This window comes from Chrysemys picta, chromosome 3 (genome assembly GCF_011386835.1).
Source record: "Chrysemys picta bellii isolate R12L10 chromosome 3, ASM1138683v2, whole genome shotgun sequence".
Classification (NCBI taxonomy): domain Eukaryota; kingdom Metazoa; phylum Chordata; order Testudines; family Emydidae; genus Chrysemys; species Chrysemys picta.
The window spans coordinates 1,715,158-1,741,082 of record NC_088793.1 but is presented as its reverse complement, the minus strand read 5'-3'; the positions used below and the strand labels follow the sequence as shown (position 1 = coordinate 1,741,082).

The following is a 25,925-nucleotide window of genomic DNA, read 5'->3' as shown; positions in this document are numbered from 1 at the left end:
TCTGAATGAAGCATCATACTTTTCCCAAATACTAGAATATGGGGGAGCTGTGACGAGCTTATGGTGTTGGGAGAATGGTCTGTCAGTCCTTGGTTTTTTATTCACAACCCCTAGAGCGCGTATTCTTGGTTTGTGAATGTGTTTATTTTTGCTCACGTTCACAACCCCTAGAGCGCATGCTCCGGGTTTGTGAATGTGAGCGGTTTTGCTCAGTTTTCTCAGGGCTTGGTGTGGTGGTGGCCGCTGAGGAACTGGAGTTGTGTTTGCGTGGTTGGTCTTTACCAGAGTCTTTTGTTTTGTCCTTGGGTTTGACGTATATAAGGTTTGGACTGCCCTGATGCTTCATCTGCACCCTTGTGCTCAGGGCCGGCGCAACCCATTAGGCAACCTAGGTGGTCGCCTAGGGCGCTACAATTTGGAGGGCGGCGACTGCGGCGGTATTTCAGCGGCGGGACCTTCCGCTGCCTCTGTGGGGGTGGCGACATTTCGGGACGGGACCTTCCGCTGCCTAGGGCGGCAGAAAAGCTGGCGGCGCTCCTGCTTGTGGTGTTTTGTGTTAACGTTGTTAAAGGTCTCAAAGCAGATTCCTGGTTCTTTGGCGGTTCTGGTGGAGGTGTCCCTGTAGCTTCGACTACAGCATTGTCAGGAAAGCTGCCCGTGCCTATGAGGGGGGAGAAAAGACATTTTACGAAACTGAACTTTACCATCTTTCTCACCCACACCTATGGATTTACTTAAAATACAAAACCTCATGAAACAACCAAACAAATAAGCAAAATATATTTACTGGGCTTCATCCATCCATTAGTCATTGATGCTGGTGAATTTTCCTTTTCAGCTGTCTCTTTCCTTTTTCTTCTGAGCTTGTTTACCCTCTCGTGTTTTGACCGTACTATGAAGCAAACAACATTATAAAACACATGAAACTGTCTTGTAAACTTAAAAAAATAAAATATTCGTTAGGGTGTTTTTCTATTTGAAAAGTCACAGCTTTAACACAAAATCATCCATTTCAGGCTGTACAACAAACACAGGTTTTGAGTTTATTTCTACCGCTTTAAAAAACAAACCCACAAACATTTTTAAAAAGACATCTCATTTTGCAAAATAAAAACCAAACTGCTTTTAAAATCCATTGAAAATACTTTTCAATAAACCCACATGAATTTAAAAGGCACATGGTTGTTCTGTCCACCACCACCCTGCCCCCACCCCTGCCATGTGTGTTTGGGCCTTCAGGTTAAAGAACAAGCAAACATGTTAAGTTAGGATTACCCCCAAATCCCTATACAACCTGTGTAATACCTGAAGGTTTTTTTATTTTTTTTAATTTAACAGTATTAAGCACATCTATAGTTAAAATGGTTTTTACCTTGGCCTGGTGGTGAAATGCAGCTTAAAGTTCCTGGTTCCATGCTAAACAGATCACACTGCAATAAAGCCAGGCACCATTATTTACTAAGACGGCATGGCCAAAGAATGGCATTATAGAATATCTATTTTCAGAGTTCAAAACAGGGCGCATACCTCCTCTTGCAGTCCAGCAGCGATTCAAGAGCGTTTCTGTTGGAAGAGACAGGCTCCAAGCTCCCTGAGGTTTTTACACCATCCTAACTCTTTGTTTCAAAATAGTCAGCAGGTTGATTGGCTCACCCCTCCCTAGCATTCCCTTTTGTGGTCTGGGCTGGGGGAATAAATTGTCTGCACAACTGGGCTGCTTTTCTTTTCTTTTAGTTCAAATACATTTTTCTGTGGGGCCTCTTACAGTGCCCATTCCAAGTGGGGGCCCTTTGCAGATCTCAATGAATGTCTTGGGGCTTGTTTTTTATCAAGGTCCCCCCGGCGCTAAATGTTCTTGGGTTAGGCACAGACATTGCATAGCATAACCTATGGCAATAACAGTGTTTAATAGGATTTCCAAACACAGCTCAGCACACAGGCCCCGGAGCTTGCAGTTTATATCCACTGAAGTCCAAGTCACACAGTCATGGTGCCATTGGGCTGGCGCAGCTATGACACAGTCGTCACAATCTTCAAAAAGCTTTTCCCTAAGGCAGTGATTAAGGACAGCATGAACAGCAACGCGTACAATAGTCTGCAGGACTTTTTTAACGCTCACGACGTGGCACTGGCCCAGTTAGTTCCATGCCAAGCCTCCTCCTAAACTCCTCATAGCCGTCATCCTCGGAGTCCTCTTCAACAATTTGTATCGGCGTTGAGCAGAACCAAGGTGGGCCCAGTTCATCTTCGCTGCTTGATGCAACGCTGTCCAGGGCCTCCTGCTCCTCTAGAAAGGCATCGTTGAGCTGTCGAGAGATTTTCAGAAAAGAAACAGTGTAAATTCCCACTGCTTGTTTTTAAATTTACACAAACCCCCCGCCCCTCGGTTCCTAACCCCATTACACCCCATCATCAACCGTCACTTCTTAATAATTCATTTACCTGAGCGACGTCTTGTCCATTCACCTTGTCCTCCGGTGACTCCCCTGAGCTGTGTTCGCCTTCCTCCTCCAGGGGCTGGACGACAAGAGGCCACCACGCTCATCGGGGTGTCTCACAAGCAGTTGGGTTTCGGGTTCTGGCGTATCCATCAACGGCTGGGCCAAAGGGCCCTCCTCGGTCGCTCCCTCCTCCTCCTCGGAACTGTCGCTGATGTAGCGCTTTCTCCGCGGATGGTCAAAGGCCCTCGGGGCTAAAACAAAGTCCGAAGTTCTCACGGGGGTGGAAAAGGAGTCCATGTTTCCACGATTTCTAAAGCACGCGTTCCTGGTAAAAGATGGCCTCTTCTGCCCCGGCAGTGGGACTTATGGGGTAATGGTGCTGCACTCTGATTGGCAGAGGGCGCTAGGAGGAGTTTTTAGAGGGGTCACATGACCCTCTTCTGGGCGGGTCACCCCGCCCTAGAACACTCCCGATTGGTCAAATCTGCTCTCGGGGCAGTCCTATATGACCGAAACCCATCACGATTGGTAGAGGGCGGTGGGAGGAGTTCTTAGAGAGGTCACATTATCCACTTCCGGACGGGTCACCCCGCCCTGGAACATCCCCGATTGGTCAAATCTGCTCTCGGGGCAGTCCTATATGACCGAAACCCATCGTGATTGGTAGAAGGCGGTGGGAGGAGTTCTTAGAGGGGTCACATGAACCTTTTCCGGATGGGTCACCCCGCCCTAGAACACCCCCGATTGGTCAAATCTGCTCTCGGGGCAGTCCTATATGACCGAAACCCATCACGATTGGTAGAGGGCGGTGGGAGGAGTTCTTAGAGAGGTCACATTATCGACGGTCACCCCGCCCTGGAACATCCCCGATTGGTCAAATCTGCTCTCGGGGCGGTGCTATGCGACCGAAACCTATCATGATTGGTAGAAGGCGGTGGGAGGAGTTCTTAGAGGGGTCACATGAACCTTTTCCGGATGGGTCACCCTGCTCTAGAACACCCCGATTGGTCAAATCTGCTCTCGGGACAGTGCTATATAACCAAAACCCATCATGATTGGTAGAGGGCGGTGGGAGGAGTTCTTAGAGAGGTCACGTTGTTCACTTCCGGACGGGTCACCCCGCCCTGGAACATCCCCGATTGGTCAAATCTGCTCTCGGGGCGGTCCTATGCAACTGAAACCCATCGTGAGTCGTAGAAGGTGGTGGGAGGAGTTCTTAGAGGGGTCACATGAACCCTTTCCGGATGGGTCACCCACCCTGGAACTCCCCCATATTGGTCAAATCTCCTCTCGGGGCAGGCCTATGCGGGCGAAACCCATCCTGATTGGTAGAGGGCAGTGGGAGGAGTTTTTATAGGGGTCATATGACACACTTTGCTTCCGCGGTCAAGGCGGACACATGACCGGAAGTAATACCCCCATGGGTGTACTTAAGGGGTCAAGGGGCAGGGTTGACAGTAGGGCTTTATACTACTATAAGACACCCTTGGAGGCCCTTGCCTTCCAAAAGGGTGGCTTTGTAAATTTAGTATCAAGTCTTCTTGAACGAGAGTCCTTGAACATTTGGGACTTTGCTTTGTTTTTTAGCTTGGAGAAGGTTTTCTTGAGACACATTAAGATCCGTTTGAGAACTGGATCTTTGCTCCTTGAAGGGGATGGTGTCCTAGCTCTGGAGGACTTTGCTGGCTTTGGAGGAGAACCGTCAGGACTCCCAGTTGCTTTCTCCCGAGCTTGCGAAAGCCCTGTTGTACTCGTAGCAATGGACACCATCTTTGGTTGCTTGGTGGGAGCCATTTTCCCCATTCCATCCTGCGTCTTGCTCCCGTCTGCTGGAAGGAGCCACACCACTGGCATCTTGTTGAGGTTGGAGGATGCTGTAGAGTCTCCTGGAGTCCATTGCTGTGGAATTCTGGGCAAGTCAGCACCTGCAGAGCCAGCTGGTCTCTTCCGTCGAACCTTATTGCACTTCTTGCAGACTCTGATTGGCGGCTGGTCCGTGGAGAGCTTTGAATTCACAGTTCCAATGAACCCGTGCGGAGCCGTATTGTCTTGAAGACCATGCAGCTCAGCAGTGTGCCAGTCCAACTTCTCCCTGACCTCATTGAGCAGGAAATCGGTCTCCATCTCACTGAACTCCACCCCAGCTCCCCTGGCTGGGACGGCGTGAGGCAGCTTTGCCGGGGGCTCTGGGTCCAGGGTGAGCTGCTCCTGCTGCATGACGAGATGCTCACGCCTTATGTGGAGTTCGATGCCGTGGGCAGGCTTTTGTCCCATCATTGGCAATGCCACTGTCCTGGGCTTGCCTGGCTCCCTAGGGGGGCCGAGTGGCCCAGGCAGGGCAGTCTCTCTCACGAGGGGAGCATTTCTGTGAGACTCTCTCACCATTTTAGGAAACGCCTGCATTTGGATCTCAGAGCATTTCTGAGCCACGTGCTCCTGCAGCTTGACCACTGCCGTGGGCACAAGCCTGGCCAGGATGACATCAGGGGATGCCATGATCCTGTGGGCCTTTTGAGGCAGGGATCCCAAGGGGCAGGATCCACATGGTTCCTGGATCTCCTGGGCACGCTGAGGGCTGGTGTCGGATCTCAGGGGTTTTGTTTGTGGAGCCGGAGGCAGAAGAGCCATGTGGGGTTTCTGGGGGGTGATCTGCTCTCGCCGGTCTCGTCTGCTGTGGGCAGGAGGCCTGGGGAGAGGCTGGGCTTGGATGGGATGAGTGGATCCTTCCCAGCCCGCGGCAGGCAGGATCTCCCTTGTGCGGCAGAGGGGCTCTGACCGAGTCACGGAGGCTTCTCCCAGGGAAAAGGAGCTGGGACTCCAGAGGGAAGAGGGGATGGATTCCATAGAGGAGAACTGGCTGGCCGCAGATGTCGTCACACTTGGCCTGTGGGAGAGAGCAGACAGAGACAGATGGGACATGGCCCTGCTGAGCAAAGGCGGGGCTTGGGCACAGCCTTCCAACTGTAGTGCAATGGGGCAGTGCCTAGACATGCATGGCACACCACACTCTGACACAAGGACATCAACTGGCTGACAAAGGACTGAGAGGGGGAGCTGGCACTCATTTGATCTATAACGATAACCCCTTCGTCACACGCACATGTGCAGCACCTAGCACAATGGGGCCTTGAGCATGATTGGGGACCTAGTGCTATTATAATAGAAAGATTAGCTACAAAAATTGGTCTGGGTGAGGAAGATGTGAGCGTGTGTGTAACCCTTGCCAGAGCATGTTGTGAAGGCCAAGACCATAAACAGGGGTCAAAAAAGAACTTTACAGCAGATTCCAGGCCAGGGACCCTCAACCCAGCAGTTCTGGGCTTTCCTCTCCCAGCCTTCCCTGCTACTTCCCTGGACTGCTTCCTGCCACTCCTGGTTCCCCTCCTTGCTCTGGGTGCACCAGCTCCAAACACGTCCCCCTCTGCCCAGGGAGGGGCTGCCCTTTCCCAGCAGCAGCCCCTGTCTGGTGCCAGCTTCCTGGCTTTAGGGGCCCCGCCTAGTCCTGCCCAGCTGAGCCTGCTTGCCATCAATTCCCTGCTCCCTGGCTCTTCCTCCAGGGGCACCTGTGGAGTTAATGGGTCTGCCTGGCCACCTTAGCCCCTTCCAGTCCTGTGTGGGGTGGACACCCCGTCCCAGGGGGTCATCTGATTGCTGTTTCTTTCAAACACAGCAGGGAGCAGGGGCAGGTTCCAGACAGTCGCCTGCTGGGAGATATTGCCGGACAGAAGGATTTGATCCTACTCACAACCCAGCTTGTGGTCTCTGCATTTAATTTCCGATAATCCCTCACCTCACTGTCACTGGGATCTCACCTTGGAAGCTAAAGCCTTTTAGGCTTGTCTTCACTACCCGCCCGGATCGGCGAGTAGAAATCGATCTCTCGGGGATCGATTTATCGCGTCTCGTTGGGACGCGATAATCGATCCCCGAATCGACGCACGTACTCCACCAGCCCAGGTAGGAGTAAGCGCTGTCGACGGGGGAGCCGCGGCGGTCGATTTGCCGCTGTCATCACAACGGGGTAAGTCGGATCAGATACGTCGAATTCAGCTACGCTAGTCCCGTAGCTGAATTTGCGTATCTGAAATAAATCCCCCCCCTGTAGTGTAGACGTAGCCTAAGTGACTTTTCCCCTGTTATTTTAGGATCCTGGAGTGTCTGGTTTTCCTGCTCCCTCCTCTCTCCATGCACTATCCCCTCCCACCCAGTCCCCAGTCTGGTGCCCCCTGTGCTGTTGCCTTACGGTATCAGAACTTCATCCAGGTGTCTGGCCACGTACTCTAGCCTCCTCTCAGCGATCCTGAGGGTGGGAGCCAAGGGGAGATGCTCCAGGAGCTTGCCGAGGCTGTGGAACAGCGAGAGCAGGTAGCTGAGTGCAGGCTCTAAGGGGTGCTTTGTGCTGCAGAGATGAAGGTCCAGGGTTCAAATCCCACTGGGGGACTGGAGGTGGGGATGGTACCATTACACAGGTGCTGCCGGATCCTACTCACTCTACCGGAAAAGCCAGCCTTCCTCCTGAACTCTCCACCTCACCTCCCTGGTGTGCACGGGGCTGCTCCCATCAAACATTTTCTCGCCCTCTTGGGAGGGGAGGATGGTCCAGTCCAGTCGACACAATCTACTGCCCCCCTCCCAGGCTAAATGAGCCGCATGATGCTCAAGGAGGGAATGACCCATTGTATGATGCATGGGGGTGGATTAGAGATGGCAACTTCTGCTGAGTGGGAATGAATTGCATGATTCTAAGGAGAATAGTTGCTTGCCTGGTCTATAGGTCTGGGCAGGGGAGGGATTACTAGGGCTACTGCCCCTGGGGGCTGCGGGGGGGTTGAGCTGCATGACGCGAGAGGAGGGGACTGACCCACTGCAGATTTATGGAGGGGGGCATTGCTTACCATGCCTCTAGGGATGCACAAGCCTCCTCGAACTCGTCCTCACAGGGTCCAAAACCTGCCAGAAGTGAGACAAAGGAGACGTTGAGCTGCTTGGGTACCCTCTGCTTCCTAGCGCCCCAGAGCCCCAGATTTCAGGGGCAGCCTGTGAACGGAGCCCCAGCCGGGGCCTCTGCACGACTGTGGGCATGACTGTGCCTTTGCAGGAAGAGGGGAGGCAGGAGGGGGAATAGACCCTATTTCTCTGCTTTGCGTGGGGCCCGAGTCTGCCAGCGCAGCTGTGGGGTCAGGGGCTGCTTACCTTTCGGTTTCTTCCTTTCATCGCTGTGCCTCGTCTTCCTCGGAGAAGCCTGCCACACACAGAGAAAGCAGCAGGGTTAGAGAACTCCAATAAAACGGGGATAACAATGAGCCAGAGGTGATTGCCATGTGGGGCCAGGGGGCAGTTTTTCCTTGTGGGAGAGTATTGCACTAGGAGGCATCGTGGGTAGGCATTGTGCTTTCCTATGATGCAGCCAATATAGGACACACAGCACAACCCATAACAGGGGTCACTGGAATAATCCAGGGGTTGGAGGAACAGGGATTTCTGGTACCAGGAGCCTGCAGAGTTTAGAAGCATTGCAGGAGAGAGCTTCTAAAACTCTGCAGGTTTAGGGACTGCAGGGTATGCAACTAACCACATATACCATGCACCGAATTCAGAGCTTGGGGGAGAAATCCGACATCTGGACAGCAGTGTTTCCTATCTATACATATTTAGGGAATGCCTGAGAGAGGGGTTTTATCTGCATGCATTTGGGATGGCCATGCTACTCCTGAGTGGTGGAGCCATGAATGCGTTATGCAAATACTCCCAAACAAGTGTGGATAGAACCCCTATATCATCCTTAAACGGCAGGGGTTTTATACCCCAAAAAAACCCAGTTTGGCATGAGTTCAGCCCACTGGCCTGGGAGCTGCTGAGCACTGATGGGCTCTTGATGGCGACCTTAGGATCATCCTCAGGCCCATTTGGGTGAGTGGTGCTGGTTCTGGTGGCCAGCACTAGGCTAGTCCTGCAGGTCGGGGTGGCATCTGACCCGGAGGCTGGAGAAATCTGCTATCTAACACTTGAGGCTGCTGCTGCTGCTTCTTAGCGTCTGCACAACGTGCCGCAAGTGGCACATGACCAGGATTCATCAATGAATTTGGTCTGTTGGTTGGATCATTAGATTCCCCATTTGACAAAGGAATAGAAGTGCTGTTGCTGGGTCTGGGTCTCTGCCCAGCCCAGCAGCAGTCATTGGGATATGGTGCCTTGTAGATCCCACTCTGCCACCACACCTGCCAGCCCCAATAGCCCTATACAACGTAAGCTCATGACATTCTCTCCCTCCCTCAATGTGGAGGAAGATATGCATAGCTCCCCCCCGCCAGTTATGAATTGCACAAACTGGTTTTTAGAATAAACCCAAACCAAGTTTATTAACTACAAAAGGTAAATGTCAAGAGATTATAAGGGATAGCAAACAGATCAAAGCAGATTCCTGAGCAAATCAAACAAAACACGCAACCTAAGCTTAATACGCTAAATTCACTGGTTAATAGTAGAAAGCAACAGAGGGTCCTGTGGCACCTTTAAGACTAACAGAAGTATTGGGAGCATAAGCTTTCGTGGGTAAGAACCTCACTTCTTCTGATACTTGGTTAATAGTAGCACATTCTCACCCTAAATGTTGTTTTGTGCAGGTTGCAAAGTTTCTTGAAGGTAAACTGCACTGCTTGCAGGTTAAATATCCAGGTATTCCTTTCACAGGCTAGATCTTTCCCCCCTGGGCTCAGCCCCCGCCCTCCTCCCCTTCAGTTTAGTTCCTTTGTTTCTCCCGGTGTTTTCAGCACTCTTCCTTTTTGGGCAGGGAGGTGGCGGAGAAGAACCTAGATTAACTCACTTCCAAGCCTTCAATAGGATTTGGATATGACAGGAATCCTTTGTCTCCCAGTTTGACCCCCACCCCCAACTCCCTCCTAGTGGAAAAATATCACCAGTCCAAAATGATGTCCAGTACCAGGTGACATGATCACATGACCCTGCAGTGTCAAAGCAGCATCCCAGGAAACTTCTCAGGAAGGAGGAAGTTTAGTATCTTCAAAGTCCTAATGGCCCATCCAGGCTGATTGCCTACTGTTTGGTTGGCATTCCCCTGGTGCAAGCACTTTTGTAATTGATACAGAGCCCGTATTCCTAACTTCAGATACAGAAATGTTACATCCATACAAATAGGATAATCACATTCAGTAAATCAGAACCTTTCCAATGATATCTCACATGACCCATCTTGCATAAAACATACCTTAGTTATGCCATATTCCTAGAACAATATTTCTATGAAGAATATAGGGCGTAATGTCACAGGGGTGAAGAAGCATGTGGACAAGGGCGATCCAGTGGATATCGTGTACCTGAACTTTCAGAAAGCCTTTAAGAAGATCCCTCCCCAAAAGTTCTTAAGCAAAGTAAGTTGCCAGGGGATAAGAGGGAAGGTCTTCTCATGGACCAGTAACTGGTTTTAAAGATGGGAAACAAAAGGTAGGAATAAATGATGAGTTTTTGGAAGAGAGATAAATAGCAACGTCCCCCAAGGATCTGTACCGGGACCAGAGTTGTTCAACATATTCATAAATGATCTAGTAAAGGGGGGAAACAGTGAAGTGGCCAGATTTGCAGATGATACAAAACTAAAGATCATTCAGTCCAAAGCTGAATATGCCCTCCTTGTTCCTAGATGTAGAACTCTGTGTTGGGCTGTATGAAATCACATTTTGTTTGAATGGGCCCCATTTGCCAAACAAACTCTCCAGAACTCTCTGTATGACTGCCCTGTCCTCATCGTTATTTCCCATTCTGCCAATCTTTGTGTCCTCAGCACATTTTTATCAGCAGCAATTTTATATTTACGTCCAGGCTACACCTGAGGGCAGGTTGCTGCTCTGGCATCTGGCAGGCGCTGATGTCGTCTCTAGGTCAGAATGGGGCTGCCCTCCTGCAATCTCCCGCTAGCCTGTGAGCTGTCAATGCTGTGCTTACATCAGGAGATAGGATGTGGCAACAGCCCAAGGGGGCTGAGCTGCTGAGCTCAGAACTAGGCAGGAGAGGGGGCATCAGATTTCCCAGGAAAACCCTGGGTCTTTTCAAAGCTTTATGACTCTCAAGCCCCTAAGCAAGGGACGTTTTTTCCCTACTTGTGAAGCAGAATCTCCCAGCCTGAAGTGATAATCTAGTGTTACAAGTGCAGAAAAACTTTCATGGTATCGCCTGCCCAAGCATTCCAAACCCATGAGCTGGGCCCCACCAAAATCATGAGATTGACTTCAAAATAACGATATCTTAAAAAAAATTCATCTGGGGAACTCTTCATTTGCCTTCTGGTGTCTGAGCCGCTAGGGTGACCTCAATTTACATTTTCCAGCTTCTCTTTGCAACCATGAGGGCTTAAAATGTGCTAACAAATAAAATGAAATGAAATCAAATCAAATAAAAAGCCGAGATTCTCAGATAAATCACTTGACTCCAGCAGTGGGAGCTTTAAGAAAACCACCCTATATCATGAGATAATAAAGATCCTTATCTCTTATCTAACACTTTCAGTCAGTGGATCTCAAAGCACTTTACAAAGGAGGTCTGTAGCATTAGCCCCCTTTTAGAGATGGGAGACTGAGGCATAGAGAAGAACAGTGACTTACCCAAGGTCACCCAGCAAGACAGTAGCAGAGACAGGACTAGCACTTACGTCTCCTGAGTTCCGTCTAGTGCTCTATCCACTAGGCCACAGTGCATTTGAAGTAAGGGGTCATAGTCAGTACATTCCTGTGGTGTGTGGTGGTTATTTTGGCTCTCCCAATGCCATAGTTGTTGAAGTGACACATTTTGACGTGTGACCTGTGCTGGCCCAGGGGCATCATTGTTAAAACGAGTTTCTCACAGCAGGTTCTTGTTAGGCCTGAACACAAGTTAACTGGACCATGTCTCCGATGTCCCATTGGGAAAGTTTAAAAGCCACTGAAGGCCTTGCAGTGCACTGACATACTGGGATTTTCAGAAAGCCTTTGACAAGGTCCCTCCCCAAAGGCTCTTAAGCAAAGTAAGCTGTCATGGGATAAGAGGGAGGGTCCTCTCATGGATCAGTTACTGGGACTTTTGAAGTGATAATCAAGATAGCCCATTTTTTTCTCTTACTTAATTGGCCTCTCAGAGTTGGTAAAACAACTCCCACCTGTCTCTGTATGCGTATATATATCTCCTCCAGGGAGGTTGTGGAATCTCCGTCTCTGGAGATATTTAAGAGTAGGTTAGATAAATGTCTATCAGGGATGGTCTAGACAGTATTTGGTCCTGCCATGCGGGCAGGGGACTGGACTCGATGACCTCTCGAGGTCCCTTCCAGTCCTATAATCTATGATTCTATGATTCTATGTTCCATTCTATGCATCCGAAGAAGTGGGCTGTAGCCCATGAAAGCTTATGCTCAAATAAATTTGTTAGTCTCTAAGGTGCCACAAGTACTCCTGGTTTTTCTATCCTACTTGTTGCTTGGAGGTAATGAATTATTCATTTGATCTTATAATAAATATTTTAACTTGTAATATACCTGTAAATGCCAATTAGAGGCTGCTCTGCATTTTAATCTGAGCAGAACAAGTCTGGATTTGCATGCTCTTTTCAGACATTTTGTTCTTTGTGATTTTGCTGAATTTAAAGTGTTCATGAAAACTGGAGGATTCAAGAACAGAGCCTCTTCTTACTGGATCTCCATATATGGAGTGATCCCAGCAGGGACAAAATGCCACAGGTGTGTTTTATATTAGGTAGCAGCAAATGTTCTATCATCACTAGCTGGGGTGGTCGGGGCAGTAAGGAACAACCAATGAATGGAGCCACGAGCTCGGTCTGTGGCCCTGTCTCTCTCTGTGGATGTGTCCTGCCAGCCCAATCGGGCCTGGTCAGAACAGTGGGCCTCTGGCCACCCTCCCTCCCTTCCTTCCATGGGGCTGTGTCCAGGCAAGCTCTGCTGAGAGTGTAGGATGGCTGCAGAGGGGTTGGGGGGGGGGGGTGTCCTCCTACCATCCTGCTACTCCTGGAGAAACTGGGCTGGGTCGCCATGGCCATCCAGGTGACCAGGACCAGAAGGACGCAGGTGTACAGCACCCAGGGGCTGTCCCAACAGGTACAGAACCAGCTCTGCGTGATCCCCATCCTCGTGCTGGGGAGGACGGTCTGGACACTGGGCTCCCTGCTGGTGCTGCCACTGGATCTCTCCCGAGAGGCTGTTTGTTCCAGTGACGCATCATAAAGGGCCAGGACCAGGCGGGTCCTGACATCACAAAGGGACTGCACGCATCAGAGGTGAGCAAGATCCTCAGCTCCCTCCAGCCCCTCCCCCGTGTTAGGGGGCTTATGTTTTTCCCCTTTTACTTTCCTGGTTCTTCTCGCATGAACAGAGCAACAATACCCCAAGTTCAAAGGCACAAACAATTTGATGTTTATTGGGGTAAACTTTTCGCAAGCATCATTTTAGTTGCCGTTCTATTTTCAGGTACCATGGTAGCTGTTACACAGGTGCTGGCCTCCTCGTTGAGCATTTTGCGTTTTCGTACACATTTTCCACCCCTGTCAGCCTTTTGAAGCCATCCCCCACCCACGTCATGCTAGCAACAAGACACACACCACAGACAAACAACGCAAAACACAGATTCATAGTATTCTGGGTTATTCTTTCGCTGGCGCCAGCATGCTTGTAGAGTGTCTGAAAAACAAAAGAAACAATTTTTACCCCCTTTGGTGGGGACAGATTATTGCTTAATAATAATACCAATTCCTTTTACAAATTTCCTTGCTAATTGCAGGAAAAACAGAAGAATTACCTTTAGGCTGTTCTTAGTTTGGTTTATAGTCAGGCTAGTGAATTACCCCACTCACTGGTCATTTATGAAATTTATGAGGTGGCGTGCCTCAGTTTCCCCTCTTGTACAACAGACCAGGTTTGCAATGGTTTTTTTGCTGAACCAAGCTTTACGTTTATGTTCAGGTAATAGCTGAGAGACAGCTTTAGATTTTGGCTTTGTACACCCCCCCCCCCCCCGTTAGGGTTAACCTGTCCCCCTTATTTTCAGGCTTGACTTGTTTTTTCACCTCCCTCTTTTGGAGGGCCATAATCTGAGTCTTCTAGTAGCTTGTTTGCTGACCAGATGGATTTATTATTTCCAGATTTTTTGTGCTGCTACTTATGGGTAGTTTTCTTCTTCCCCCATCAGTTAGGTAATTTGCATTTACACAGAGGCTTTCTTGGCTTGCCTCTGGATCCAAAGCGATCAGCAGCTCAGAGACTGTCTTAAAAGGGACACATTTCACTTCCAGCAGAGTTCTCATTACTTTGCACTTTCATCTCCTTCTTTAAAACACACAGAGATTTGAAAAAGAAAGCACAATTTATTGTGGCTTCTTTTGGAGCCCTAATAGGATTTTAATTAAGTACCACGTTTTGTTTGCATTTCTTTTACCTCTTTTCCAATATACACTGCACATGTCCTGGGAAATAGTTTAATTTCCATAACATTATATTAGCCCTTTTAGTTTTACACAAGGTGTAACTGCTCCCACCCCCGTGCCCGCAGAGTTTTCATGCACCCCCACCAAAGCGACAGTCCAATGCCCCAGAGCCCCCCCAAGGCTCAGTGTTCCCATCATTGCTCCCCTTTTCCTTTTCCTATGCATGCACAGAACTATTTTTGCCTAACATTTTTTGCACTGTGATTACTTTTTTTTTTTTTTTTTTTACACAACTGCCCCGATTACACTCCCATCTTGTACAACCAGAGACAGCCAGGGGCAGTCAAGTTAAGTTCCAATAGAAACCCCTGACATTCCTTTAGTGATTTTGATCACATTACCCAATAGTTAAATAATTTGATTAGATTATTTCTCCGCCTGCTGCCTGCAGCAGTCCCCTATAGACCATTTTTGTGGGAAAAGGGCCCATTTTTTCTCCGAATAGCTGTAAAGGCTTCTGGGGACAGAAGCATCGTGGTGGTAGTAGCCACTCTTCCTGACCCCCGGTATAATTTAATTACCAAGCTTCCATCCAATGTGATTGCACAGAGTTGCGCATACACTTACATTTATAGAACTGGGTTTTATTATTAAACCAAAAACTTGCTTCTTGTAAGACCACAACTGTTACCTGTACCATTTTCACAACTCCCAAATGTTTCCTTTCCTCCAAACCCTGTATTATTAATTTTTCAAAAGGTATTTGTAACGTTTTACTTACTTTTTTAAATTACTTACTCCTACATTTAGTTTTTTAAGGTAGCGCACTTTGTTTTTAACAGCTCAGCCACCAAGTACAATTATTGCCACACAGCCGCCTTAACCTGTGCTGTCTTTACCCTGAGACTGTTCAAAGGGCAGTAAAACATTTGTCTCCATGGTTGCCCCTGGATCTGTTCCTCCAAAAATTCCCGTGGACTACAGCAGACCTCCGTCGTACTTTGTCCCAAACCAAACAAACCACCAAAAACATTTCACATGAGTATCCAAAGTCCCCTCCACTAAAACTTCAGAAAAACAAAAGTGTGGACAAGCCGGGGGAGAGGAGGGGGAAGAGGTGAAAAGAAACCAATGGAGCCGGTCAGGGCAGTTTAAAGTACAGGCTCCCAGCAGCAAATCAAGTAAACTGAGAGAAAGAAGAAGGAAAAGAAGAAAAGGATATAGTTAGCGCTGAACCAAGAGTAGACTCCCCGGGTTGGAACAGTTGGGAACCCTTCCCCCCAGGTTCTCAGCCTGGCTCTGGGAGAAGAGTGGGGGTCGTTACCTGGTCCTGCAAACCCGGCCATTTTTCAGGTTGAAACCTTTTCTTTTTTCCTCCACTTCCCCAGGACCAAGTCCCAGCTCCTGTCTCTAAAGCTGGTCTGTTAACTCTGCTTCTGACTCTAAACCCTGATGGGCCAAATCATCTTTAACCACCCGAACTACTCTACACCCCTTCAGCAGCCCTGGCTGAAACAGCACCAACCTTGAAAGTTTACTGGCAGCTTCCCATAATGCTGCCCTTACTTCAAACCTCTCACAAGTGGGCTGAAGTGCCTCCTTTCCCTGGAGGGCATCCAGTCCCCATGGGCAGGGACCTTCTTCCACTACCCAGATACCAAAGGAGGGGGGGCTCCTCAGCCACCCCCATCCCTCTGGGTCCCCTAACACTGCATCCATTTCCTTTTTAATCTCATCCCAGGCTGACCGCTGCTCCTGGTATGGGCCCTGCTTCTTCCTTATCCATTTATCCAAAAACTCCTTTTCCCTGGCTTGCCAGAACCCGCAACTACCATCACGAGAGTTCGCTATACCCCCTCCAAGCAGAGCTGCGCGGACTGTTGGGGGGGGCGGGGCTTACAGGCTGCCACTCACCTATCCGATTAGATGCATCCGAGTCACGGCACCAAGATGTTAGGGGGCTTATTCCTTCACCCTCTCACTTCCCCGGTCCTTCTCGCATGAACAGAGAGCAACAATACCCGAAGTCCAAAGGTGGAAACAATTCGATGTTTATTGGGGTGAACTTCCAGCAAGCATGATTCCAATTTCCTTCCTCAGTGTCCCCCTTCCCAGCTCTGACACCACAGAGCCATCCCTGTTCCCATTCACTGTTCCTATTCCCCCCTTAGCAAAACATGATTCCAATTTCCCCACCCCCATTCCCTGTTCCCATTTGCCCCCCCCTTACTTCCTGATTGACTGCAAACTATATAGTAAAACTTGAGTTGTGCTTAGCTATACCTTAACCAATCATGTTACTGAAATTTAACTAACCAATTCTAACATACTGTAACATGGTTCTTTAACCAATTATATCCCACCACCTTAACAAACCCAACAAAATTAATTATACAGGAGACAGAAACAATTACAGAACCAAACAGACCATGCAAATAAACATACAAAACAATACAGAAGCAAGAATTTTACACCCCAGCTATTGAGAAGTGAGTTCTTGCCAGACAGGATGCTATTAAACTAAGTTTCCTTTTACATCTTCTAGGCTCTTCCCTTTCTCTGGAGGTGACAGGAATCTCAGGACAGGATTGGATTCCTAACAGCCAATAGCACCTTATTTCCATGGGACTAGTCTGGGATGTGAGGATGTGACCGGTCACTTCTCAGCGTAGGGCTGCCTCTGCTGCTTAGCCGAAGGCCTTAGCCTAAGAACAGAGCCTCAGACTGTCCCTTACACCTTAGAAAAAAGAATTAAAATCACTTTTTTTCTACCTCGATAACAGCTAAGTGATCAGAATACACCTAAATTCTTAAAGTATAGGCCTTTGCAGACAGGCCTGAATATCTCTATCCTAACACCCAGCACCCCATGTAGGTACTTAGAGACGGTGACCGAGTCACCCCGTAACCTTCTCTTCATGAAGCGAAAGAGATTGAGCTCGGGGAGTCTCTCACTAAGAGGCAGGTTTCTAACCTTTGAATCAGTCTTGAGGCTTTTTTCTGACTTCTCTTTCATTGAGAACATCCTTCTGGAATAACAAGGAGTCTGGTGGCACCTTAAAGACTAACAGATTTATTAGGGGAGGAAGGGCTAGCTCAGTGTTTGGAGCATTGGCCTCCTAAACCCAGGGTTGTGAGTTCAATCCTTGAGAGGGCCACTTAGGGGATCTGGTGCAAAATCAGTACTTGGTCCTGCTAGTGAAGGCAGGGGGCTGGACTCAATGACCTTTCAAGCTCCCTTCCCGTTCTAGGAGGTGGGATATCTCCATTTAAAAAAAAAAATTGGGCATAAGCTTTCGTGGGTAAAAACCTCACTTCTTCAGATGCATAGAGTGAAAGTTACAGCTGCAGGCATTATATACTGACACATGGAGAGCAGGGAGTTACTTTGCAAGTGGAGAACCAGTGTTGACAGGGCCAATTCAATCAGGGTGGATGTAGTCCACTCCCAATAATAGATGAGGAGGTGTCAATTCCAGGAGAGGAAAAGTTACTTCTGTAATGAGCCAGCCACTCCCAGTCCCCTCCTTGAGCCGCGTGGGACGGAGCAGCTCCTAGCCATGCCTACCTAATGGTTGTGCCTTGTGATAAAACCTTAATGAAACAGGGCGGTGATTTGCTCTCCTGCTGCCACGCGCCAGATATGCTGTGACCCAGGAGTGTGAAAACGCAGCGCTTCTTCCCCTGCTCCACGTTCTCTGAGGAATGCTCCTCCGTATCTCCTGTCCGTCGCTTTAAAACACATGATCGCAGATCTGACTGTCAGTCAGCACCCGAGTTGCAGCTCCTTTGAGGCAGGTCCTTGGCCGCAGGGACGAGCGCTTGTCACGTGGAGGAGCGTGTGGGCAAAGGTGGCGTTAAGCCGTCCTCGTACCTGCCCGGTCCTGGGGCCACTCGTCATTGGGCTGGGTCCTAGCGCTCGACAGAGGAGCTGATCTAATCTGTCCCTGTTGCCAAAAGCCCCCCAATGGAGCTAGGTAGCCAGGGGAAGCTGTGGTAGAGGGATGCCTTGTCCACGCTCACTGCACTGGCTGTAGGAGCCGCTGGGGTGTCTGTACAGCAGCTGCGGACACGCGTGTTCAGGGACTGATCCGTCCTTAGGGCTTTTTTCTGACAGTCTCAGCGCTGGCAGGCAAGGAGTGTGAATCTGTTACAGCCACTCTCCGTTACCCATAACATTAACCCATTTTCATTGAATGATTAGCTGCCCGTGTGCGACAGGGGTAAGAAAGAGGGAAAAGATAAACGAGCGTACGGATGACCAAGAATGAAATGTCAGCACTCCCGTTTGATCAAGATTTACAGCTTACAGGCATTTCTAATAGAATACATGCTGAGGATTGCAAAAATACCTCACACGGTTAATGGTGGTGTTCCGTATTCGTTGTCTGTGGCACATCCATTATTGTTATGGACTGTAATTCCATCACTCTGCTCCGCTCTAAACAACCTTTAAAGGGGGAATTTCTGTTTTTGAAACTTACTCGCTTGCATGTTTTAGAATCCACTGTGGAGACTTTATAATCAAAACATTTGCCTCTTATTTGGGCACCCTGGGGTGTGACCGCCGCTTGGAGAAAGGCCTTTTGCCTCAGCGCCAATTGAGAAAATGTAACGAAGTATCAGGGCGATGAAATGGCAGGAAAATCTCACGAAGGGCCCAATTTAAATCTCTTCCAGACAGTAGCTTCGGGGTTAAGGCGGCTAGTCCATTTTCTGCTCAGTCTCATTGTGCCCAGAGCTTGGAGTTTGTTTATGGTGCTGGTGAGAACCTTTCAATGAAAAATGGTGTGTGTGTGTGTGTGTGTGTTTGTGTGTGTGTGTGAGTGTGTGTGTGTGTGTGTGTTTGTGTGTGTTTGTTATTTCGTGTTCCAGAATGTTTTGTGGACATTTCACTTTTTTCCCTATTTTTTGACTGGCTCGTGTGGTCCTCTTTGGTCCTGCAGATAACCCCCCAGATAGGTTAGTATTCCTCTGACTGGTACTGGTACTTAGCAGCCGTGAGCAGATTCCCCGGTTCCCTCTGGCTGCTTTGAACCACTCTGGTGAGGCCACCCATAAACGCAGCTTTAGTTGTCAGAGTGGGGCCGAACGGCCAGATCATACTGACGTACCTGTCCCGAGGTGCTGCAGCAACATCGGTCTTGCATTGTGTCACGGAGTGTGGGGGACACAAGGCCCTGCACCCCCGGCTTCCTGCGATTCACCATGACTCTCAGCCAGCCAGTAAAGCAGAAGGTTTATTTAGACGACAGGAACACAATCCAAGACAGGTCTTGCAGGTACAGACAACAGGAACCCCTTAGTTTGGTCCATCTAGGGGCCCCAAGGACACCACAGCCCCGGGGTGGGGGGCAGAGCCCCGTCTGGGCCCCCCTCCATTTCACCAGCCAGCTCCAAAACTCTAACTCCCTCCAGCGTCTCTCACTCAGCCTTTTTTCCATTTCCCGGGCAGAGGTGTCATCTCGCCTCCAACCCCCTTCCTGGGTTCTCATGTTACATGCTCAGGTATTGTCCCTCAAGGCCAGTCTCCCATCCCCCAATGCAGACCGTCCCAGCCAAACTTCCCCCTCAGCATTCAAAGAACACATTAAGAACAGTCCCAGTTGGTCACACATTGCCCCTAGCTAGGGGCGCTGAGAAAGCCGTGTGCCCTGGGCCCTTGTGACACGTGGCGGCGTTCCCTGTGAGCGCAGGACATAGGCCGGGAATGGAGCACTGTCCAACTGCAACACAGGGCCTTTAGGTGGGAGTGGGACAGATCGGGGAGAGCCCCAGAGCACTGGCCCTTAGGCAGAAAATCCGTGTTGTAAAGCAGCGGTTCTCAACCCGGGGTACTCGTACCTTGGGGGGTGCACACAGCTCTTCCAGGGGTACAGCCACTCGTCTAGAGATTTGCCTAGTTTTACAACATGAAAAGCCCTAGCGAAGGGGTGGCGCTGGAAGCGCCAAAGGGGGGAATTGTGGAGGAAAAAGTTTGCTAGGGCCTAAACTTTAGTTGTCTCAGGCCTGAACTTTGGTTCAGACCTGAACATTAGTTAAGTCTATTGTAGGTGAAAGGTTTTTAGAGGCAGAATAGAGAAAAAGTATAAAAGCAGAACTATCTATAATGATAAGACCTGTGATTCATAGTGCTGCATTGACAGTTTTGGAGAAGTCTGGAAATCGCAGTAGGACAGACTGTGAAAAACAGGAAAGCTTGCTAAGCTATATTCCTTTTATGGAGAGTGTATTCCAAATATGGCAATAATGCTGATAAGACAGTATGTATCATGTAATTGTGGTTTTATGCTATATAAGCTGTGCAAGATTCTGTAATCAGGGGGATTGCTAGTTTACTGGTACCCCCCATGCATGCATGAAAATAAAAAGGCCTCAGGCGATTCTGATTCAAACACAACGCGTGGTCATTTTTCCACAACAGTAGGATCCAGGTCTTCGGGGTTTGAGTCCCTGGGGAGGTCAGGTCTTTGGGGTTCGAGTCCCTGAATAAGGTAAGCGATCGCCATAAAGGGGTTAGAGTCCCCGGGAAAGGGGTTAGAGTCCCCAGAGAAGGGTTAAAGTCCCCGGAGAGGGGTTAAAGTCCCTGGAGAGGGGTTAGAGTCCCTACAGGCTAAATGGGACAGTTTGGCAGCAAGTGCCCGGGGGACGCCCCGTTGTCTCTGGTACTTAGAAATTGAAAGGAAATCTCTGGAACAACCGGTTTGACTAAATTTAAATGAGAAACTTATGCCAAATTCAATGGCCTTCCTTTACTACCCATTTGTCCCCGACTAAAGACTGGCCAAGGTGCAGAACCTTTTCTGCTGACAGGATGGACTCCCTCAGGAATATCCTGGTTGGTCTTAGACCGGGACAAATGGATTATTTATTTGTATGGTATAACTATAAACCAAAAGAAAAACTGCTTTCGGCCCCAGCTGGCTGTGAAAAAATATAGACAGAGGCAAACCAAAGGCAGTACAAGTTACAGTGCTGAGATTACATTTGCAAAGCTTAACTATCTAGTGAGATCCAACAGTCTGCCTTTGAGACCCTGGAGCTGGTGTGGTTTGGAGACGCTGAAAAAGCCACAGGCAGCCGGCCTGGACTGGAATCTCTGAAAGAGACGTCCCAGGAGACCCCAGGGTGTAAAAGAACAGCCCTCCCAAGAGTGAGAAGTTAACTCTATAGTTGCTAGAGAGAATTAAGCAGTGAAACTTAGTAAGAATTTCTGTAAGTAATCCAGGCAAGAAGTTATTTAAGTGGAATTATTCGACTATGAATACGTTAGTCTAATTTGCTGAAGAACACTCCTGCTGTGTACAATCTGTATTTTATAAGTTTAAGATGAATTGGTATTGTTTAAAGTTGCAAAACCGAGAATACTTTTGCCAGGCACAGGAAACTAGTGTTGTTTAAGGTATTTAGCATTTAATCCTTAAAGTGACTTAATGCTACAAGATTTAAAATGTTTTAAATAAAGACCAAAGGTTGTGGCTACAGCAGGGTAGTCAAAGCCAGAAGAATAAAAGATTTAAATTTTGTTTTTGAGTAACAAAATAGCAGATAAAGATCTGGTAAAGAGAAAGAAGGACAGTGCCCCTGGCTCTGTGTGGTCGAGCTGACACTTTGCTGTGGGGGCATGGAGATTTTGTAAGCATAAAAAAAACAGTTACACCTTGTGTAGAAATTGATGTGGCTAGTGTTGTAGAAATTGAATTGTGGAGAGGATATGCATTTTCCCCAGAACATGTGCAGTGTATATTGTAGTAAAGGTAAAAGAAATGCAAACCTACCAATATAGGTTGTGTTGTCTCTTTCAGATCACTGTGTGTTTAAAAGCAAGAGTTACAAGTAAAAGGCAATCAAAAGTCTGAAAAAGTTAATTGTGTCCTTTTTTAAAGTAAGAATCTTTAAGCTGTGGATAGCTTTGAATCTGGAAGCAAGCCAGAAAGCATCTGTATTAATGCAAATTATTTTATTAATAAGGTAGAAGCCACTGAAACCTGGGCTGCCTATAAAACAAATACAAGGAAATATGGGGTAATTCCTCTGTTTTGTCTAAAATCAACAAGAGTATGTGTATATAAAAGAAATATTTTAAGTAAATAATGTCTTTCAAATCATCAGAGAAAACGGATGCCAGCTGAACAGCATTCAATGTACCATGCATTTACTGGTACAATAAGAATTATTTTTGTGTTCTTTGTCCTGTCTTGTGGTGTTTGTCTTGTGACCAGAATTGTTGTGTTTAATATTTTCATAAGACAGTCTAGTTCAAAATTAAATAAAAGGGTTAAATAAAAAAGCAGATACTTGTTTTATTCAACTTGAAATACAAAGTGTTTGAATAAATCAAGAAAAATGTGATATACTAAAGTCTAATACATTTGCTTAAGTAAAAAAAAAAAGCTTCATTGGTCAAATCTTTTAATTAAAAAAAATTGTTGTTAAAATTTGCATACCAACAGTCTTTGGAAGCAAGGACATAGAAGGTTAACCCACTCCCCATATTGCACATGGGATCCTTCTGGCTACCTCAGATTTCTAGCCAAAGGGCTGGGGAGGGAGGAAAGCTATTGGACACAAGAGGTTGTACCGAGTGGACTCCTCAAAGGTGGGTGTGCTTGTCCCGGTTTGTTGCTCCAAAGCTCTGTATAAAAGTTATTTTACTAGAAGGGTGTATATGGCATACATTGAATAATAAGACTAATGTACTGTATAATGGCAATGTGTATGTGTTCATTGTTGAGAAAAGGTGTATGAGTGAAGAGTGGAAGTTTCCTTTGTAAGTTAAAAGAAGCCAAGAAAAAAAGAAAAGAAAAAGAACAGAACGAGTTAACTGGAAAAAAAATAGCTAGCAAGCTCAGTCTAAAGATAAGATGCTGGCCCATCCAAGGGCACTGCCCACAGCTAAGACTTGGCTGACAGCCAAAAAGGGGGGGCCTGAATATGCCCAAGCAGCTGTAAAATCTGCAAAACACTGCCAGGCATTAATGAAATGTGTTAGGTTTTTCTCACAGGTAAAGAAGTGCTACCTAAAGACCGTAGCAGTCTTGCCATTCATTGAAACCAAGAGACTGAGTCTACGTAAAGTCCATCAACGAAAGACTGCTTTGACTCCATGCTGGAAAGGCCCTTTCCAAGTCCTGTTAACCACCAACACTGCTGAGAAGTGCCAAAAACTACCTGCCTGGACTCATGCTTCTCACTGCAAAAAGACCCCTCCACCTCGGGAGGACTCTCCGACTGATGATCAGCCTATTCCTCCTTCTAACTCTGCTGTGCCTTCTGGACAGCAGAAAAAAAAAAAAAAAAGACAAGGTGAAGTGCTAGTAACCTCTCCCTTGTCCACTGACAGACCTACTGTGCCTTTGGATTTTTTCCTAAAAAAAGCAAAACCCATTACAGGGTGATGTGCTAGTAACCTCTCCCCTGTATGATGCTGAACCACACTGTTTCAGAAAAAGAGAAGAAGGAACACTCGCTCCATTGAAACCACCAAAGTCCAGGAATTCCTGACTACAAAAAAAAAAAAAAAAAACATTAAGAACTGACCCTGGTGAAGAAACAAAGAATTATACACTGGCAGGAAGAAACTTGTGGGACCCATGCTTGAGAATGTAGTTTTAATTGGATTTGGGGGTTTATTCTACAGGCTGCGCCCTGTGTTTTGAATAAGTCCTTCAGCATGTATTGCCCTCCCTAATTAGATTTTAAATGCAAAAGGAGCTGCTATTAGATTAGCACAACAGAGGGCTTGAGTTATTTCCTCTAGAAAGAAGAGAGACTTGACCGGATCCCTATGGGATAGGGCCAATAGTACAGCAGCAGTTTAAAATAATTTTAAGAACCAAGAACATAATAAGAAATTAGGGCAACTAAAGAAGGCCACAAGCCTTATTTGTGGAGCACAGCTAACCCAGGTACAGGCTGGAATTGGTGAGTTACATGTTATCTCCGCCCTTAGTTCTATGACCCAGAAGTTGCTGACAGAGATAGTATTAAATATCACTGAGGCTGGGCAGGCATTGTAGTGGGATCTAGCATGTTCAGGCTTGGCCCACTGCCCTTACAGACACATCAGGAGTACCATCTGATCTGTGGCCATGGAGAAATACTTGGAGACTTGCGGACATTCTCAATGCTCCTTCCAAGCATATGGACCGGTTAGGGAGGTGTGGGCTCCCACATACCGAATCCTGCCGGGTCCATGGGGAGGATGCATGTGGGATTGGGTAATTCACCGAGACATGTGGGAAATTAGACTAACGCCGATGCCCTGGTAGACTTGGTAACAGCACAGAGAAAACTAAGGCAGATGGTTCTCCAGAACCACTTGGCTCTAGATATTTTACTGGCCTCTCAGAGAGGAACATGTGCATTAATTGGACAAGAATGCTGTGTGTATGTCCCAGACGTTTATAATGCCACTTAGAAAAGAGCAAACCACCTTATGAAAGTAGCAAAAGACCACGGAGGGAAGCGAATTGAATCCTGGTGGAGTAACCTGTTCAATTAGATTCCAAATATAGGTGGTTGGCTCCATAATGTACTCCGAAGCGCCGTTGTAATTATATGCAGCTTGCTGGCCTTGTATGTTATAATAAAAGTTGGATGGGCGCCAAAGTGTGTTCTGTCCAAAGGTAACAAACTCCCAAGTTTACCACTCAGAGTAGTTAGTTGTCCCAGGAGTCCCTTCAAGGTACTCCAGGGACAAAGGGGGGACTGTTAAGTCCAAGGAAAATGGAGTATAGAACAGGTTGTTTGGCCAGCTTAGCCAAAGTTCGGCTAACTGTAGTTGCTGGGCCATTCCTGTCTCTCTGTGAAACATGAGGACATGCTTGCTTGGGCTTCAAAGAATGAGATAAAGGGGGGGACTGCATTCTTGTACCAGATGTACTAGGAACAATTTGTTTGAACAGATGGAGACTCGAAGTCCCCACTCCCTGTTTCTGTTCTTTATCTGTACCTAACTCCCCCTTTTCTCTCAGCCTCTGGTGCATGACGAAGAAGCTGATAAGAAGCTGCTGAGGCATCATGAACTGTTTGTACTGTCAAAAAGATAGATATGTATAAATATTACAAGCTTTTAACTAGTAAAGGGGGGTTTGGGGGTTTTAAGTTGCTTAACTATGACGCGATGGAACTGTCTATATAATCTCACTAGTTGTTGTAATCGTGGCTGGTTCTCTCTGGAGACGGGCCGCTCTCTATTGTTGTGTGCACTCTTCAATAAAGAGCTTGTATTGGACCTTGCTGGTGTTGCCTGTCTCTCACTCTGCGGTCAGACAACGAACCTTGCCGTCTGGGTTAAAAAGTCCCCGACAAGGCCTTCCCCGGAGAACGCCCATCAAGTCAGGCTGCAGTCAGATTAACGGGGTGGCAGCTGGCAGCCTTTTGGCCCGGTGAAGAATTCTGAGCCATGAACATCACTTGAATACAATAGGGACCAATGAATGCAAATGGAGTTCCAGTATTACTCAGGGATTTCTGAGTGTGCACTAGTTCTCAGTCACGTTTAAGCTGATGGCTTAGGAAGGAAACCTGCACAGCACCTTCAAAAGACGAGCCTGGAAGCTTAAACTGAAAACTTTGGTAGACAACCAAAATTGTGGACTCAACAGAGATACCGGTTTTATGTCTCCTTACAACAGTCTGTAACCCACTAGCTCTCCTTTGTCCTGGGATTGTAGGGTGTTAATTGCCCATCTAATTTGGAATGGTTTCTTGCAACTTAACTCCTTATGCTTAACAATCTGTTCTGAAGCAGCCTAGTTGCATTGTGAGCTCCCTGGAAGAAAACACCACCCATAGCCAAAAGTGATCAGCTCCTATTGTCTAGCCTAAAGAAAACCCTTGAGTCATCAGCGTACCTATAAACAAATCTAGTGTTCTCCCTTGAATAATTGTATTTTCTCTACAAAAATCCCTACTCACCCTCCAGTCAGGGTTCTGATGCTTAGATCCAAACTATGCATCAGTTCCACTGGAACTCCATCTTCTCCTGACTGATCGTGCTGGGGGCTCTGCCTGTCTCCAGCATTCAGGACCCTCAGCTACCACCATCATCTGGGAACCCCG

The 25,925-nt window shown here is 47.7% G+C and overlaps 1 long non-coding RNA gene across 2 annotated transcripts; it reads left to right on the top strand.

The window, feature by feature from the left end:
* Nucleotides 1-19,722: 19,722 nt before the first annotated feature.
* Nucleotides 19,723-25,095, top strand: LOC135982106 (uncharacterized). Of its 2 annotated transcripts, none has more exons than XR_010599295.1 (2): nucleotides 19,723-20,353; nucleotides 22,865-25,095. It is a non-coding gene; the product is annotated as an uncharacterized LOC135982106 (long non-coding RNA). The 2 variants fall into 2 exon arrangements; XR_010599296.1 differs by lacking the exon at nucleotides 19,723-20,353 and adding an exon at nucleotides 20,360-22,458.
* Nucleotides 25,096-25,925: the final 830 nt, after the last annotated feature.